At 40.9% G+C, this 16951-nt stretch overlaps 1 pseudogene; it reads right to left on the reverse strand.

The window, feature by feature from the left end:
- Positions 1-339: 339 nt before the first annotated feature.
- On the reverse strand, positions 340-5525 carry LOC132424193 (DCN1-like protein 2 pseudogene; annotated as a pseudogene).
- Positions 5526-16951: the final 11426 nt, after the last annotated feature.

A 16951-nucleotide genomic window follows, 5' to 3' on the forward strand; every position in this document is an offset into this window, starting at 1 on the left:
AAATGACCCTCCTGGTCGGAAGCCTTCGTGTGTGGACCATTCTCCTCCTGGGGCCCACAGACCTTCACGCGACGGGGGTGGGGGCTGGGGGGGGGTGGGACGCGCAGAGCCCTTGCGCCTTCACAGCCCCGGGTGCCTCCTCTGCCCCCAGCTCCCCTCGACGGCAGCAGACGCCCCATAGTCTCCAGTGGGTCAAGGAGTTACAAGCAGATCCGTCCCAGTAAGTTCCTGACGGGGCCCTGGCGGTACATGATGAGTGGGTAGCATGCAGGGCAAGAAACCCGTCCACAGGGCGGGCCACCCCGGAGAGAGGCAGTGTCACAGAGTGTGACAAGATGCTCATCGCAGGGCAAAGCGCCCAAATGACAACACAGACCCACAAACCTGGAGAAAACAAAAAAAAGGGGGGCAATCCCGGCCATGGGAACAAGGAAATGGTGCTCCAGAGGGCCTGGGCCCCCCTCCCTGATCTGACCCCGGAGGGCCTGCTGCCTCAGTCGGACCCTCTCGATGTGCTGCTTAGAGGTGAAAACGTAGGATGACCGACACAGAAGGTAAGAACGTCCATTGCACGCACACCTAGTCCCTTCTGCCCCGGGGCCCTTAGCAAAGGTGAAGGTGAGCTGGTAAAAGTCCTTGAACTTCAGTGTGTCCTTAAGCTCCAGCTCCAGTCTCGGCAGAAGAGCTTTCGGCTTCTCTGCGCTGTTGCACCCCTGCTTCGAAGTTTACAAGTGGGAACCCCCGGTGTGCTATTTGGCGTCTGGATTTCTGCACCAACATTGTGTGTGTGACCGTGGGGCTCTGGCTGGCTCGTTTCCACTGTCACGCCGCACTCCACCGTATTCATATTTTATAACTTCTATGCGCTACTGATGGTAAATATTTTGGCTGTTTCTAGTTTTCTGGTCACAAAGAATGTTGTTAAATGGTTTCTGTACATGTATCCTGGCACACAAGTGAATGTGTTGAGGCAGACACCCTCCCATGATTTCATAAGTCTTGTTAAACGGTTCTCCAAGCTGACTGCCCACCAGCACTGCTCCGGAGCCGTCCTGGAAGAGTGAGTGTGAGGTCCTATTTCGTTGTATTCTAATTTGCACGCTGCCACAAATGAGGCTGAACGCTTGCTTGTATTTTCACTGGCCATGTGGAAAGCATCTTTGGTGAAGGGCTTGGTCAAGTCTCTTGCCCATTCTCAATTAGGTTATCTTATTCTTGTTGTTCTGTGGGAATTCTCTACGCATCAGGGACACAGGCCTTTGTCAGTTGTGTATCTCATGGCCCCAACCCCTCACGTGGATGCCTCTTCACCTCTCAATGCTGTTTCTTGGTCAGAAGTTCTTATTTTAGTGTACTACACTCTATCAGTCTTCTCTACAGTGATTATTTTTTTAACATCTTTATTGGAGTATAATTGGTCTACAATGGTGTGTTAGTTTCTGCTTTATAACAAAGTGAATCAGTCATACATATACATACATCCCCATATTTCCTCCCTCTTGCGTCTCCCTCCCTCCCACTCTCCCTATCCCACCCCCTAGGTGGTCACAAAGCACCAACCTGCTCTCCCTGTGCTACGCGGCTGCTTCCCACTAGCTATCTATTTTACATTTGCTAGTGTGTATATGTCCATGCCACTCTCTCACTTCGTCCCACCTTACCCTTCCCCCTCCCTGTATCCTCAAGTCCATTCTCTACATCTGTGTCTTTATTACTGTCCTGCCCCTAGGTTCTTCAGAACCAATTTTTTTTTTAGATTCCATATATATGTGTTAGCATATGGTATTTGTTTTTCTCTTTCTGACTTACTTCGCTCTGTATGACAGACTCTAGGTCCATCCACCTCACTACAAATAATTCAGTTTCTTTTTTTATGGCTGAGTAATATTCCACTGTATATATGTGCCACATCTTCTTTATCCATTCATCTGTTGATGGACACTTAGGTTGCTTCCATGTCCTGCCTATTGTAAATAGAGCTTCAATGAACATTGTGGTACATGTCTCTTTTTGAATTATGGTTTTCTCAGGGTACATGATGGGATTGCTGGGCATATGGTAGTTCTATTTTTAGTTTTTTAAGGAACCTCCATACTGTTCTCCATAGTGGCTGTATCAGTTTACATTCCCACCAACAGTCAGGAGGGTTCCCTTTTCTCCACACCCTCTCCAGCATTTATTGTTCGTAGATTTTTTGATGATGGCCATTCTGACCGGTGTGAGGTGATACCTCATTGTAGTTTTGATTGGCATTTCTCTAACAATTAGTGATGTTAAGCATCCTTTCATGTGTTTGTTGGCAATCTGTATATCTTCTTTGGGGCAATGTTTATTCAGGTCTTCTGCCCATTTTTGGATTAGGTTGTTTGATTTTTTGATGTTGAGCTGCATGAGCTGATTGTAAATTTTGGAGATTAATCCTTTGTCAGTTGCTTCATTTGCAAATATTTCCTGCCATTCTGTCTTTTTGTCTTGTTTATGGTTTCCCTTACTGTGCAAGAGCTTTTAAGTTTCATTAGGTCCCATTTGTTTATTTTTGTTTTTATTTCCATTTCTCTAGGAGGTGGGTCAAAAAGGATCTTGCTGTGATATGTGTTGTACAGCGTTCTGCCTATGTTTTCCTCTAAGAGTTTTATAGGGTCTGGCCTTACTTTTAGGTCTTTAATCCATCTTGAGTTTATTTTTGTGTATGGTGTTAGGGAGTGTTCTAATTTCATTCTTTTACATGTAGCTGTCCAGTTTTCCCAGCACCACTTATTGAAGGGGCTGTCTTTTATCTGTTGTATATTCTTGCCTCCTTTATCAAAGACAAGGTGACCATATGTGCGTGGGTTTATCTCTGGGCTTTCTATCCTGTTCCATTGATGTATATTTCTGTTTTTGTGCCAGTACCATACCTCTACAGTGATTTTTGATGACGTTTTACAACCTGCCCTATGGCATGGCCGTAAGGATATTCTCCTCCATTATTTTCTAAAGGTTTCTGCCTTCAGCCTTTCACACCGAGATCTACAACCCACTTGAACTGACTTTCATGTACGGTGTGAGGTAGAGATCAAGATGCATTTTTTTTCCATACGACTAGCCAATTCTCTCAGGACCATTTACTGAAAAGCTGTCCCTTCTCCACTCCTCTAAAGGGCCACCTTTCCCATAAATCAAGTGTTCCTGTAAACATGGATTTGTTTCTGGGCTCTCCATTCTGCTCCACTGGCCTTTTCATCTATTCTGGCCCCCAATTCCATGTACTCCTAATTACTGTAGCTTTAAAAGTCCCATGTTATGCACTGAGATAATATCCACCCCCTCACTTTTCTGTTACTGTGACAAATTACATTGACCAACTTTGTAATGTTAAAAAAATCTTGCATTCCTGGACTACAACAAACTTTGTCATGACAAATTATCCTGGTTTTTGGTTGATTTGTTTTGGGGGCTCGATTTATTTTGCTAAAAATTTGTTTAGGATATTTGCACCTTATGTTCATCATAGGCATCTTGTGATTCTTGTGACTGAGAGCAGCCTGTAATTTTCCATTCTCAAAACGTCCTTTCTAGGTCTTATTATCTAGGTTGTGCTGGCCTCAAAACATATTGGGGAGTGCTTCCTCCTGTACTATTCTCTGGAAGAGGTGGTGTGAAATTGGTGTTATTCTCTTTATTAAAAGCTTGGTAGGATGTGCCAGTGAACCAATCCTGGCCAAGAGGTTTCTCTTTGAAAAGATTTTAAATTATGGGTTCAGATTCTTTAAGAGTTACGGAACTATTTCTTCACATGCCCATTTCAGTAAGTTGTCATTTTTTAAAGAACTTGTCTATTTCATTTAGGTTTTCAAATTTACTAACATAAAGTTGTTCATAATACTTTCATCCTTTAATCTGTAGGGTCTATAGTGATGTCCCCCCTTCATTCTATATTGGTTATTTGTTATTCATTACTTTATAAGTCTTCAGATAACAAGCTTTTAGCTTTACAAATCCTTTCTACTTACAACTTTTAAAAAATTTCATTAAGTTACTGCCTGTTTAAAAAAATTAATTCCTTCTGTCTATACTCTTTGAGTTTAACTTCTTCCTCTTTTCTCTGCTTTGAGAGAAATGGATGGATGCTTTCCTTACTGATTTTCAACTTTTCTTTTTAAAATACGCATTTAAGAAGCTGAATCCTGCAAGTTTTCATAAGTAGTGTTTTATCATTCAAAATACTTTCTAATTTCCATTGTACCTTCTTTCTCAACACAAGTGTTATTCAGAGGTATAATAGCCACACATATTTCAACCTATCTATCTTTTTGTTATATTCCTCGCTTGATTGTATTGTGCTCAGAAAACATGCTCTGTTTCATTTCAAGTCTTTGAAATTTGTTGCAGCTTACTTTATGGCCCAGTTTATGGTCAATATTTATAAATGTTCTATGTCTTTTTGAAAAGAATATGTATTCTTCAACATCAAGGGCAGTGTTCTATTTCCTTTTCCAAATCTTCTATTTCCTTACTGATTTTTCATCCACTTATTCTACCAGTTGGTAAGATGTATGTGAGAATTCCCCACTTTGCTTGTAGATTTGTATCTTTCTCTTTACAGTGTTAACTTCTGCTTTAAATAAACTAGTACCCTCCTCATGAAATAAAACTTTTATCATTAAGAAATGTCCTTCAGATTCCCCCTCCCTTCCTCTCCTTCCTCTTTTTCCCTCCTTCCTTCCTTCCCTCCCTCCTTCCTTCCTTCCCTCCTCCCTTCTTTCCCTTCTCTCCCTCCCTCCTCCTTTCCTTCCCTCCCTTCCTTCCCTCCTCCCTTCCTTCCTTCCCCCTTTCCTCTGCTCTTTAATTCATTAATACATAACCTTCCCCTCCTTGTTGTCCCCTCCATGTATATACTGTTTGGTTCCTCTTTGTCAAAATGTCTCTAGTTGAGACATCTTGTGAGGTCTTCTGGAATTGTGACACCAGTTGCTAAATACCATCCTGCTCTGCCTGCCTTGGGCTGGAGTTGGGGGAACTGAGAACTCACGGGATGTGCATCCACAGCTGAATATGACAAGGAACACAGAATTCCAGGGCCTTAAGAAGTGGAAGCAGACCCACCCTCTCCGACTCATCCAGCAAGTAAGAAACATCTTAAGGTAGGAATGAAGTTTTATTCCAACCCCAGGCTCTGTCATGCCATCTACAAATTCCTTTTTGTTAAATTCACATTGAGTCGCAGCCCTGAATTTCCGCGCTATAACCAAAACAGTGATACTGGCAGGATCTAGGCTTAAATCATCACAAAACTGTTGAATTCCATCAATTCCAATTTTATTCTTATCTTGTGGATCTGTTATACAGCTGCTCCAGCTTCTTGTCCACGTAGGTTCTCATGGAGTCCTTGTGGAACGAGTCCGGGTTCTGGAAGAAGCTGTCCGTGGCACGTCCAGTTTCCACTCACTTTGTGCTAAGCAGTGGATGGCAGTTCTCTCACCAGCCTGAGCAAATGCCATGAACTGGTGGACCTTGTCCTTCTAAGATGATTTAAGCTTATGCATTCTCCCCGCGCTCCTCAGCTTGTCGCCAGCCCTGGCCGTCTGCGCAGGCGCCCCGGCCCAGCTGTGTCGTCCCCGTCCCTGTCCTCAGCCCCCCCCCCACCCCCGGGCCCCGGGACACCCGCCCAGGGAGGCAGCGACAGGTCGGGCCAGCGGGACTCCAATTCCCGGCGTGCACTGCGCCGCCTGGGGCCGTGGGCTGAATTTCATATAATTTTTGTATGCTATGAAATCTTCTTCTTCTGTGGGTTTTTTTTTTTTTCCAACCATTGAAACATATAAAAACTATTCTTAGTTCAGGGGCCATACAAAAACAGTTGGCTTTGGAAGTCACAGTTTGCCAACCCCTGCTATAAATCATAAGGATACGTTAGAAAAATTGTAGCCAGTAGTTCTTTTGTGAATAACACATTTTCTTGTAAATTAAGATTAAAGATTAAAAATAGATATTTTGACAGGAAGGTTTTAAAAGAACATTGCCCTGATGCATGGCAAGAAGAATTGTGGGATTGTTAGAGGCCTAAAAATTCCGAGTCCCCCCCTCCTAACCCGTGGAGCAGCAGGCGATGTGAACGCTTCCAGGTCACACTACAAGCTGGAGGACTGTTTCTGACTCCTGGCCTGGTGTTCTTTCCATGGCACCGAATATCATGATTTTAAAATGCATACTTCATAGTTAGCTAGACACTGAGATTTTTATTCTTCAGTGAAAAGCTTCTTTAAAACTTTGTTCCCCTGAGAAGAAAAGATAAACAATAATTTCACGTGGTAATTTTCCAAATTTCTGTGCCACATCTGCATATCCAAACACAGCTGTATGAAGGCAGAAATTGGCTTCAGGCAAAGAAGAAGCCCTTTTACCCTGGTTTTCAAAGGCAATGCATGGTATACAATGAAGTGTACTGCGTGGTCCCCTCCCCAGCTACAGAACAAACAATAAAACTGAAGCTAAAAAAAAAAAAAATCCAGTTGTTAACAATGTTCCACATTGGCTCTCCATTTGACTGGTAGGAAAGGAGAGAGAGACAGAAAGAGAGACTTCACATTTCAAACAAAAAATATATATTTACTATTGGTTAGTGAATCCCCTCACCTCACAATACAAAATTTTAACTGATTGACATTTTGGGCAGCCTTCTAAGACCTATAAGGCTTTGACTAAATTTTGTTTATATTCTACACTTGTTCCAGAAGCGTCAGAATTATCCTTGTACCTGTACTAAAACACTAAAACAGCATTATAGATGATTTAAAATTTTTCTTCTGTGTATTTTCTAGTTTTTATGTAATGTGTTTACTTATATGTATGTAACTCTGTACCTATGTCTAAAAGAGTAAGAAAATGAAGAACGATGTATATTGTATGTGAGCATTAAAAAGAATTCTTCTTCATTCCTTAAAAAAAAAGATGCTTAGACATTATGGAACTTGATAGAACTGTGCTGTTCAACATAGTACCCACTTTTAAAGTGAAGTGTGGGTGGTCCGAATTGAGATGTGTTGTGAGTGTACACATACACTGGATTTCAAAGTCTTGGGAGAAAAAAAAAGAATATAAAATATCTCATTCATACTTCTATACTGTTTATATGTTGAAATAACATGTTGCCTATATTGGGCCAAATAAAAATAATATATTAATAAATTTCACCAGTTTCTTTTTACTTTTTAAACCTAGCTGCTAGAAAATTTTCAATTGCACTTGGGGGTCACATTCTATCAATATTTCTACTGGACAGCACAATAATTGCTGTTAAGTTGTTATAGAATATATCTGAGATGATTCTTAAAAACCACTCACAATAGTTAACTCTGAAGCAGGGAATCGGGTGACTTGAGGAGGTGTAGAGGGAGACTCAACTTTTAGGGTGTTCTCTTGTGTTTTTTATATTTTTTCCACAGGCATATATTACCTACTTAAAAGCTAAATAAATTTTAAAATAATAAAAATTAAAATAAAGCAAATTCTTAAAGAAAAGTCTACAAATTACTGTTATTGTTGGTCAGAACCTTGGAGGGTTTTGGAGAATTTTTTTTCTTTACTGTCCAGAGAAACAACTATCAATGCATGCTATTTCTTTCCGCTAGTGTGTGTATGTGCGTGTATGTGTGCAAGTGGGTATGTGTGTATTTGACAATTTTTCTTAAGGACAGAGTTAAATCTGATTGGCTTAGGGCTTTACTCTCCCATATGTTAAAGAAAGTAAGTTTCATTTACAGAGTGGAATAATTTTTTTGTAGGGAAAACTAAAACACATTCCCAAAATATCCTGTATTAAGAGGAAGACAGTTAATAGAGTTTAAAACTCTGGCTTGGGACCCATCTTCCACAAAGGATGTAACTTAATGATCCTGTGGTCATTTAAAACAACAATTTTTTTCCACTGATATTATAATACAATTGTTTGCTTTTAATATAAATTCAGTTTTTTTCCTTCTTAAAAAATCAATTGTCAGGCAATAATCTTTAAAATTAAACACTTTACTAACATTTAATTTTCTTTTATGAGGAATTATTCTATGAATTATAGCCAAAAGATCAAATTCTGCAAATTTCACAATTATCAGTTTTATTACTAATCATCTGGTTTATCACAGTCTTAAAAAAAATTAATTTCTAAAAAGCTACTCTCAAGACTAATTTGTGCTCAGTTAACAGCTTATTTTTCAAACACTATGAAATGTGATAAATGACATAAAACTCATTCGTTAAGACACTAATTACAGCAACATCATCTTTTAGAATTAGCTTAAAACGTATGTGTGATATTGTGATGTATAGTAAGAAATATATATTTGGTCTTCATCCCTTTTCCTGGCACAGAGCTCCTAAAACCTTTGGAATTTCCTATGTGATTAAAACAATAAGGGTGAAAGGAACATCTTTCGTTGTTCATGAAAAGCAACTTTCAACCACACTTGAGTGTATGTTAATGAAGTGACTTTTGGAAAGCCATTGGGTAACCTCCTGATGGGGGCTGGATGCTGGGGGACCCAACCTTGTAATTAGAGGATTGGAACTTTCAGCCCAATCTCCTCCCCACACCCAAACTCTGGGGAGGGGAGAGGAGCTGGAAACTGAGTTCAATCACCAATGGCCATTGAGTTAGCCAATCAGGCCTATGGAAAGAAACTTCCATAAAAATCCTGAACTACAGAATTCAGAGAGTTTCCAGCTTCGTGAACACCCATGTGCCAGGAGGGTGGTGCTCCCCAAACTCCACTGGAACAAAAATTTTTCTGTTTAGGATCCTTCTGGACTTCACCCTATGTACTTCTTCATCTGGGTGTTTATTCTTATCCTTTAATATCCTTTGTAATAAACCAGTAATCTAATAAGGAAACTGGTTTCCTGAGTTTTGTGAGCCTCTCTAGCAAATTGATTTAGCCTGAGAAGGGGATTGTGGGAATTTCTGATTTGTATTCAGTAGGGCGGAAGGACAGGTGACCACCTGGGCTTGAGATTGGCATCTGAAGTGTGCAGGGAGGTTGGAGTCAGTCTTGTAGCACTGAGTCCTTAGCCTGTGGAACCTGATCCTATCTCTAGGTAGACAGCATCAGGACTGAGTTGAATTGTAGGGCACCCAGCTCGTGTCCCAGCTTGATGTGTATAAAACCCATACATATGGTGTCAAAAGTGAAGTGAGGTGTGGTCACAGTATGAGTAAGGGAGACACAGGAGGAGTGAGTTTTTCCTCTACAACACGAAACTGCCTTTTCTTTTTAAACTTTTTATTTTATATTGGAGTATAGTTGATTAACAATGTCATGTCGGTTTCAGGTGTACAGCAAAGTGATTCAGTTATACATATACATATTTCCACTCTCTTTTAGATTCTCCCATATAGGCCATTGCAGAATAGGTCCTTGTTGGTTATCTATTTTAAATACAGCAGTGTGTACATGTCAATCCCAAACTCACTAACTATTTCCCCCCCACACTCTTCCCCCTGGTAACCAGAAGTTTGTTTTCTAAGTCTGTGAACATGAAACTGCTCTTATGAGATCAGCTTTGTCTTCTAAAATGTCATTTTTATCTGGTTCATGCCAATACTTGCTGGAGTCTCATCACTTCCCCTTTACCGTCTACTGGAAAATAATCTGTGGTCTAAAAACATGGGCCACTGTTTCCTTATATATTTTCATTTACTTAGACACATTTCTCAGGCACCTACTTTATAATTCAACAAACACTGATGTTCTCTTTTAACAAATTTGTTCTCCCATATATTAAATGTATATTCTCCTAAATATCCCGAATTTGAGATATTTTAGCTGTTTAGCAACTCTGCTTCCCAAATCCTCAGTGTAAAACTGACATCGATTTCAAAATATTATTTTAAAATATAGCCTGTCTTTTTCAGCTTGGGTTGTCATAATGAAATATCATAGACCGGGTGACTTAAACAACAGAAATTTATATCTCACAATTCTAGAGGCTGGAAGTACCAGCCAATTCAATTCTTGATGAGGTTCCTTTTCCTGGCTTGTAGACAGCTGCCTTCATTTTGTGTCCTCACATTTCGGTGGGGAGGAGGGGAGGAATCAAATGTAAACACTCTGGTGTCTCTCCTCATAAGGACACTAATCCTATCATGAGGGTCCCATCCTCATGACCTCATCAAACTCCAATTTCCTCCCAAGGCCCCATCTCCAGATACCATCAGAGTTTCAAGTAGGAATTTGGGGAGGGACATATACATTCAGTCCATAACACCCCCCAAAACCAATGAGCTATCTCTTTTAATGTCATTAACCATTGCTTTCTAAATACTTCCAGGAGGAAAGTATCTTTTTTTAAAAAAAATTATTTATTCATACATTCATTTATTTAAGAAATAATTAGCAAGTTACTATCTGGCTCCAGTCTACCTCTCTTGAAATACATTGTCTTTCCTTCTACTCATTGCATCCTTAGCTATAGTCAAAGAAGCTTATTTACTCTTCTTCTAGGAGTCTAAGCATTAAACTTCCTGGTTTTTCTTCTTCATTCCTCTACCCCACTTGCCTTCTATATCAGCTGCCTTCTTGCTCATCTTTTAAGGCTCAACTTAAAGAGCACCTCTTCTATGAAGCTCTCTCCACTTCTCCAGGGAAAACTAGCCCTTCCTGACTTCCTCTACATGTGGTTTCACTATCCCCTCTATCGCTAGACCTATTAGACTATCCACTCTTTTTAGGCAAAGGATTTTAGCATAGTGTCTTACACATGGTAGAAACTCAATGAAGGCAGATGGAATGAATGGTTACTATAATTGTTATAGCTGCTGGACACCATGGACTCAGCCATATGGGTTCAAGTGTCCATCATATAAAAAGTAAAGATTCCTTAAGTTCATTGTGACTATCGGTAGTGGGGACTGAGGGCTGCTGGAGTTTTCAGAGGAGCCCATCCTAAGAATTTGTAGCTCTAGGTAAGCCCACGGATTTCGAGGAGGCAAGCCTGTGGTGATGTAAGGCCAACCGATGGGCAGACATAGTGAGAGATCTCTGCTCCAGCCTGGGGGTCCTAATACCCACAGATAAACAGCTCACCTGTGCTTTGGCTTTTGTAAATTTCTCTACCACTCCCCCCCTCTTTTTTTTTTCTGTTGGTCCAACACCTTCTAGAATTACATCAGTCTTATCACAAATTTGTGAGCTCTCCTGGGAATGAATTTTTACTCAGAATATAAGGTTTTTTCCTCCCACTGTTGGCACGTGCCTGTGAATTTATGAAAGCCAAAGGGATCATTGAATTTATTTGATACTATGTTTTTCAAAGCTAGCCTAACTTGGATGCATATATTTATTATATTATGGTTAGAAAAGGAACATTCATGTTGACAGAGAAAGGAAGCGTCCATGCTTAACACTGGAAAATCAGCAAATAAAGAAACAAAATATACAAATCCGCTATGGGCAAAGACAGATTCGTCTGATCGGAGGCAGAGAGGGAAAACGAACATTTACTAAACTGCAATACTAATGGTAATTCAGGCTTGCTTAACAATTGGAACTTGAAAAGCTGTGAAGGGTACGTTTTAGGGATAAAAAATAGTGAACTCCCTTCTCTTGTTTAGAGGGAAAAAATCTCATGATTCCTTAATATTTAGCTTCCAGGATTTGCAGGCTACATCGAAATGATAGTTTTTTATACATTAATGTTTACATAACTGCTATTTTTGCAAACATTGAAATTATAGAGAGCAGCAACTGTTGAGGGAAAAAAAGCAGTATAAATAAATAGAAGCTAGAATTTTCCCCCATCAGAGGTAAGCTTTTGCTATTCCTAGCACAGAATACTTGTGCTATTTGTGTGAGATTGTTCTCCAGGCCATGAAAACACTAGTTTCCCCCAAAATAAAAACTTCACAAGTAGGAGGACATACAATAGGCTAATAACACAAAATTTTGACTCTTTGCAAGTGGTATGGCGAATAATCATTTTTATGTTTTGGAGTTACTTTGGCTGTCATTAGCTATCTCTCATTTTCAGGGAAGAAATAAAGCAAGCAGGAAGAATGAGGAAGCAGAGTAAATTTCACATCATACGTCTTTGGCTTGGGCATAGTGTATATCTCATGTTATTAGGTAGCTTGGGATTCTATATCACAGAAGATATGTTTGAAGACGTTATGCTCTATCTGTGACACCTGTATGGGAATAACGAGGGTACTGTGGGTCCTGAGGGCAGAGGGTGTGGGCTGGAGGAGGTGAGTTTCAGCAGGGTGCCCACACAGCCCTTTGCCTGGATGAACCCCAGTTGGGGCCAGTTGTCTTTGGGGGTAACTGCTCATATCTCACCTTTCACTCCACTTTATTGGATGGTAAATTTTACGGTTACCATTAACTTTGGTTAAGTATCGAGGATGGTGGGGAGACACCCAGTTTAAGCCTCCATAACATCTCTCAAGTCACCTCAAAGAAAGGCAGTATTAATAATCCTTGACATGGATGACTGATGTTTTCTTGATCTTGTATAAAATGTAAATAGTAGCCTTTTTTATCAGACTTAACTATTTTTATTGCTGGCATCTAACTATTTTTATTGATCTGTAGCTTATAAGTCAAAACATTGTGCTTGCTATGCAAATACAACATCAAGATATCCCTCAGTTGCTGCTTCCTACCCCTACCCCCAAGCTCCAACAGCCATTGGGTTCCACCCCTAAATCTCACTTAAATATCTTTATAGAAACCCTACGTCTTCACTGCCTTCACTGCAAAGGGCATTACTGAGGAAGAAGGAGCCTGGTCTAGGGATGAGTCCAGTTAGAAGAAAGTGAGAGATGAAGGAGTTCAAGAGAGGTGACAAAGGGGAAGTAAAAGAATTTGAGGATGAGGAGATACGTGTTCATCCATCTTCACAGCAGCATTATTCACAATAGCCAAAAGGTGGAAGCAACCCAAGTGTCCATCAGCAGATGAACGGATAAATAAAATGTGGTATATATGTGTGTGTGTGCATATATATATGAAATGCATATATAAAATGTATATAGCATATGTAATGGATTATTATTCAGTTTTATTTATTTATTTATTTATTTTGCGGTACGCGGGCCTTTCACCGCCGCGGCCCCTCCCGTTGCGGAGCACCGGCTCCGGACACGCAGGCTCAGCGGCCATGGCTCACGGGCCCAGCCGCTCCGCGACATGATGGAATCTTCCCGGACCGGGCCACAAAACCCGCGTCCCCTGCATCGGCAGGTGGACTCCCAATCACTGCGCCACCAGGGAAGCCCATATTAGAAGGGAATAAAGTATTGATACGTGCTGTGACAAGAATGGACCTTGAGGAAATTATGCTAAGTGAAAGAAGCCAGACACAAGAGGACGAATATTGTATGATCCCAATTATATGCAGTACCTAGAGTAGAAGTATTCATCCTAAGAGAAAGTAGAATATTGGTTACCAGGAAGGGTAAAGAGTTCCTGTTTGGGAAGATGAAAAATTCTGGAGATGGATGGTGGTGACGGCTGTGCAACCTTGGGCATGTACTTAAAGCTGCTGAATTGTACACTCAAAATGGCTAAGGTGTAAACTTCATGTTATATGTATTTTGCCAAAATTCAAGTAGTCTGAGGATGGAATGGGTTAGGGCAGGGAAATAAGCATTATTCAGTGTTTCTTGTTTGGTGTATTAGTTTCCCAGGGCGGCTGTAACAAATTGCTACAAACTTGTGGCTTGAAACAACAGAAAGTTATTTTCTCACAGTTCTGGAGGCCAGGAGTCTGAAATCAAGGTGCCAGCAAGGTTGGTTTCTTGCGGAGACCCTGAAGAAGACTCTGTTCCTGCCTCTTCACAATAGCCAAAAGGTGGAAGCAACCAAGTGTTCATCAGCAGATGAATGGATGAACAAAATGTGGTGTGTGTGCATGTGTGTGTGTGTGTGTGCTGTTCTTTGGCTTGTAGGTGCATGACTTCAATTCACCTCCCTCTTCACATGGCCCTGTGTCTCTGGATCTTGAATCTCCCTCTGCCTTTCTCTTATAAAGCCACCTATCATAGGACTTGTTTCATACTGAATCCAGGATGCTCTTATCTTGATATCCCTAACTTAATTACATCTGCAAAGTCCCTTTTTCCACGTAAGGTCACATCTGCAGGTTCTGAGTGGACATATCCTTTTTGGGGGGGCAGTACACAACGTGACCCAGTACATTTGGAAAAAGCTAGCTTCACTCAGAATTACGAAGTAAAGCAAACTTGTCAGTGAGCTGCCCCTATCCCTTCCAGTAGGCTACAGAAACTTATTCCTGACTGTCCCTTATCCCTGGCTGTCCGTTGCACCCCATTTTATCGCCCTCCCATAAGGTCCACCCCACCTGTCCTGCCAGACGCCTAAGCTCAGTACCTGCACAGATGAATTTTAAATTTACCTTAAATGTCTTGTTTCCATTTTACATGAGAGAGCAAGCAGGCTGATACCACAGGAGTGGGGGAAGGTTCCATTTTACCCCATCCAGCCCTATATGTTCATGTAATGGGATCTTCTTTAGGTAATACACTGACTCCGGAGGTGATTACACTGGTGGAAACAAGCATGTAAAACAGTGGAGCCTTTATACTGCCCCCAAGTCTTGCCGTATCAACACCATCCCCCTGCCAAGTCTGTGTGTCTGCTTGTTACTCTCAGGCTATGCCTTTTCCTTGGCCAAACAAACTTCTTCCAGGTCCCTTAGATCATTTTCCCTTTCCATGCCAAAAATAAACATTGTTATCTGCTGTGTCTGGAACATCCTCCCACTTTCCAAACCATATTGTTTTTCATTTCTGCATTGATTTCAAAATCTTCTTCCTTCAGGTGGGTTTAAGTGATGTCATGACATCACGACCCTTATTCTTTTTTTTTTTTTTTTTTTTTTTTGCGGTATGTGGGCCTCTCACTGTTGTGGCCTCTCCCGTTGTGGAGCACAGGCTCTGGATGCGCAGGCTCAGCGGCCATGGCTCACGGACCCAGCCGCTCCGCGGCATGTGGGATCCTCCCGGACCGGGGCACGAACCCGTGCCCCCTGCATCGGCAGGCGGACTCTCAACCACTGCGCCACCAGGGGAGCCTATGACCCTTATTCTTCATTAAGATGGTGGTTTTTAAAAACACATTGTTTTATTTTGAATGCACCCAAGAGTCAAGCCATGATCCATTTTCCTGCCACCTGTGCATTGGGCCAGGCGGGCCATGTAGGCACATGAAACTAGATTACAAAGCCCAATTCTGGGTAAATAAAAGATATCTCCAGAAATTCCTGGGTCTTTTTTTTATAAGAATGGCTTTGGGTAAGCCAACCTATCTAGGAGGGAATGATTTGTAGTAAAAGTATTTGAAGGACCTGTGTAAGATCTATCCCTGGTGAGTGAAGCAAGAAAAGTATAGGGTGGATTGCCCCAGCATTTCCAGAAAGATATGAGGCACATTAATATTATTTTTCCTTTTAGCTTCAAGAATCTCATATTTCACTTGAATTATTAAAAAAAAAAAAAAAGCTTGGTTCACCAGATGGTTTGATTAAGTAAGCGGCCTTCTCTACTTAAATGGTGAAAATAAATATCAAGAGAATAATCACACATGCCAAGTGTGTTCAGTGAAGCAATGTGTGTAGGCAGCATTGGAAACAGTGACACAGTGATTATCTGTGCATAACTTGGTCATAATATCATCACTGTCTAGACTACTGGACAATTAACATCCAGACATACTATAGCTCAGATTGAGGAAGGTCATTAAAAAATGAAAGAGAGAATTGGCCTCTTTGGGAAAGAAAGACTCAGTTCATTCTTTTTCTAGAAAGGTATACATTGGAATTTAACTTTGGATTGAGATATGCTTTGAAGTACAGCTTCCTTTCATGAGTCTCTGCTTGGCCCCTGTTTCCATAAATGTAGATAATGACAGGTATTTCTTCCAATCATCTGGTTTAATAATTTTATATATATTTAGTGCAAAACACATTTGTTTGGTGCGATAATTAACTCCAGTTTGTATGTCTTCATTCTTCTCCCTCTATATTTCTTTAAAGGATAGATTTCAGCATTTAAGAAAATATCAGTGTTATAACGGAAGTCCTGATGCGTAAGACACCATGACCCCCAACATCTTTGGCACAATCTAAACAGGGATATCTGTAAGAAAACAACAGCTTGCATCTTTCCAGGCATTGTATCCCCTTTTATCTACAGGAAATTTATATGGCATAAATTCAAAGGATGGCAGAGGCTACTGTGTGTTCCCAAATTCCCAATTCTTTATCCTCCTGCTATAATAGCAAGACCACATTTCCCAGTCTCCTTTGCTATTGGGTGGTGTCATGTGATTGAATTCTAGCCAATGAAATGTGGGCAGAATTAACGCATAGCACTTCTAAGTCTGGCCCTTAAAACCTGCCACCTAATTCACCAAGATCTCTCTCTTCTCTTGACCACTAACTAATGTGGATAAGAGCTTCAAAGCCCTAGGGGAGGACACATTCAGGAAAAAAGAAGCCTCAGTGCAAGTCACTACTGGAAAAAGCCCAGTGCCACTCAGAAGTCTTGCCTTTATCTATGGCATAAATGAGAACTAGAGTTTGATTTTAAGTCACTAAGAATTTGGCTTGTTTGTTATAGCAGATAGCCCACACTGAATGATGTGTATGCCTGAGCTATTTGTGTGCTGAAATAAGGAAATTCTCAGATGTACCTAAGGCAGCTGAAGCCTATGTTTCATATGAGTTTAAGGAACTGCATCCACTGTAGTTCACTGTGAGTCACTCTTCGCATGGATATAACCCATGTATTAACATGTTCCCAGCAGAGCCTCTATTGGTTTTCAATACCCAAACTTCATAGAACACACATATCTTTCAATACAACGTTTATGCTTACATCCCCAAAGGGCAATACGACACCCAGTCTAAAAATGAGGAAAGAAGATAAGACAAAGCCAAATGGAGGGAGAGCCTACAA

Source organism: Delphinus delphis, chromosome 4 (assembly GCF_949987515.2).
Source record: "Delphinus delphis chromosome 4, mDelDel1.2, whole genome shotgun sequence".
Lineage (NCBI taxonomy): Eukaryota > Metazoa > Chordata > Mammalia > Artiodactyla > Delphinidae > Delphinus > Delphinus delphis.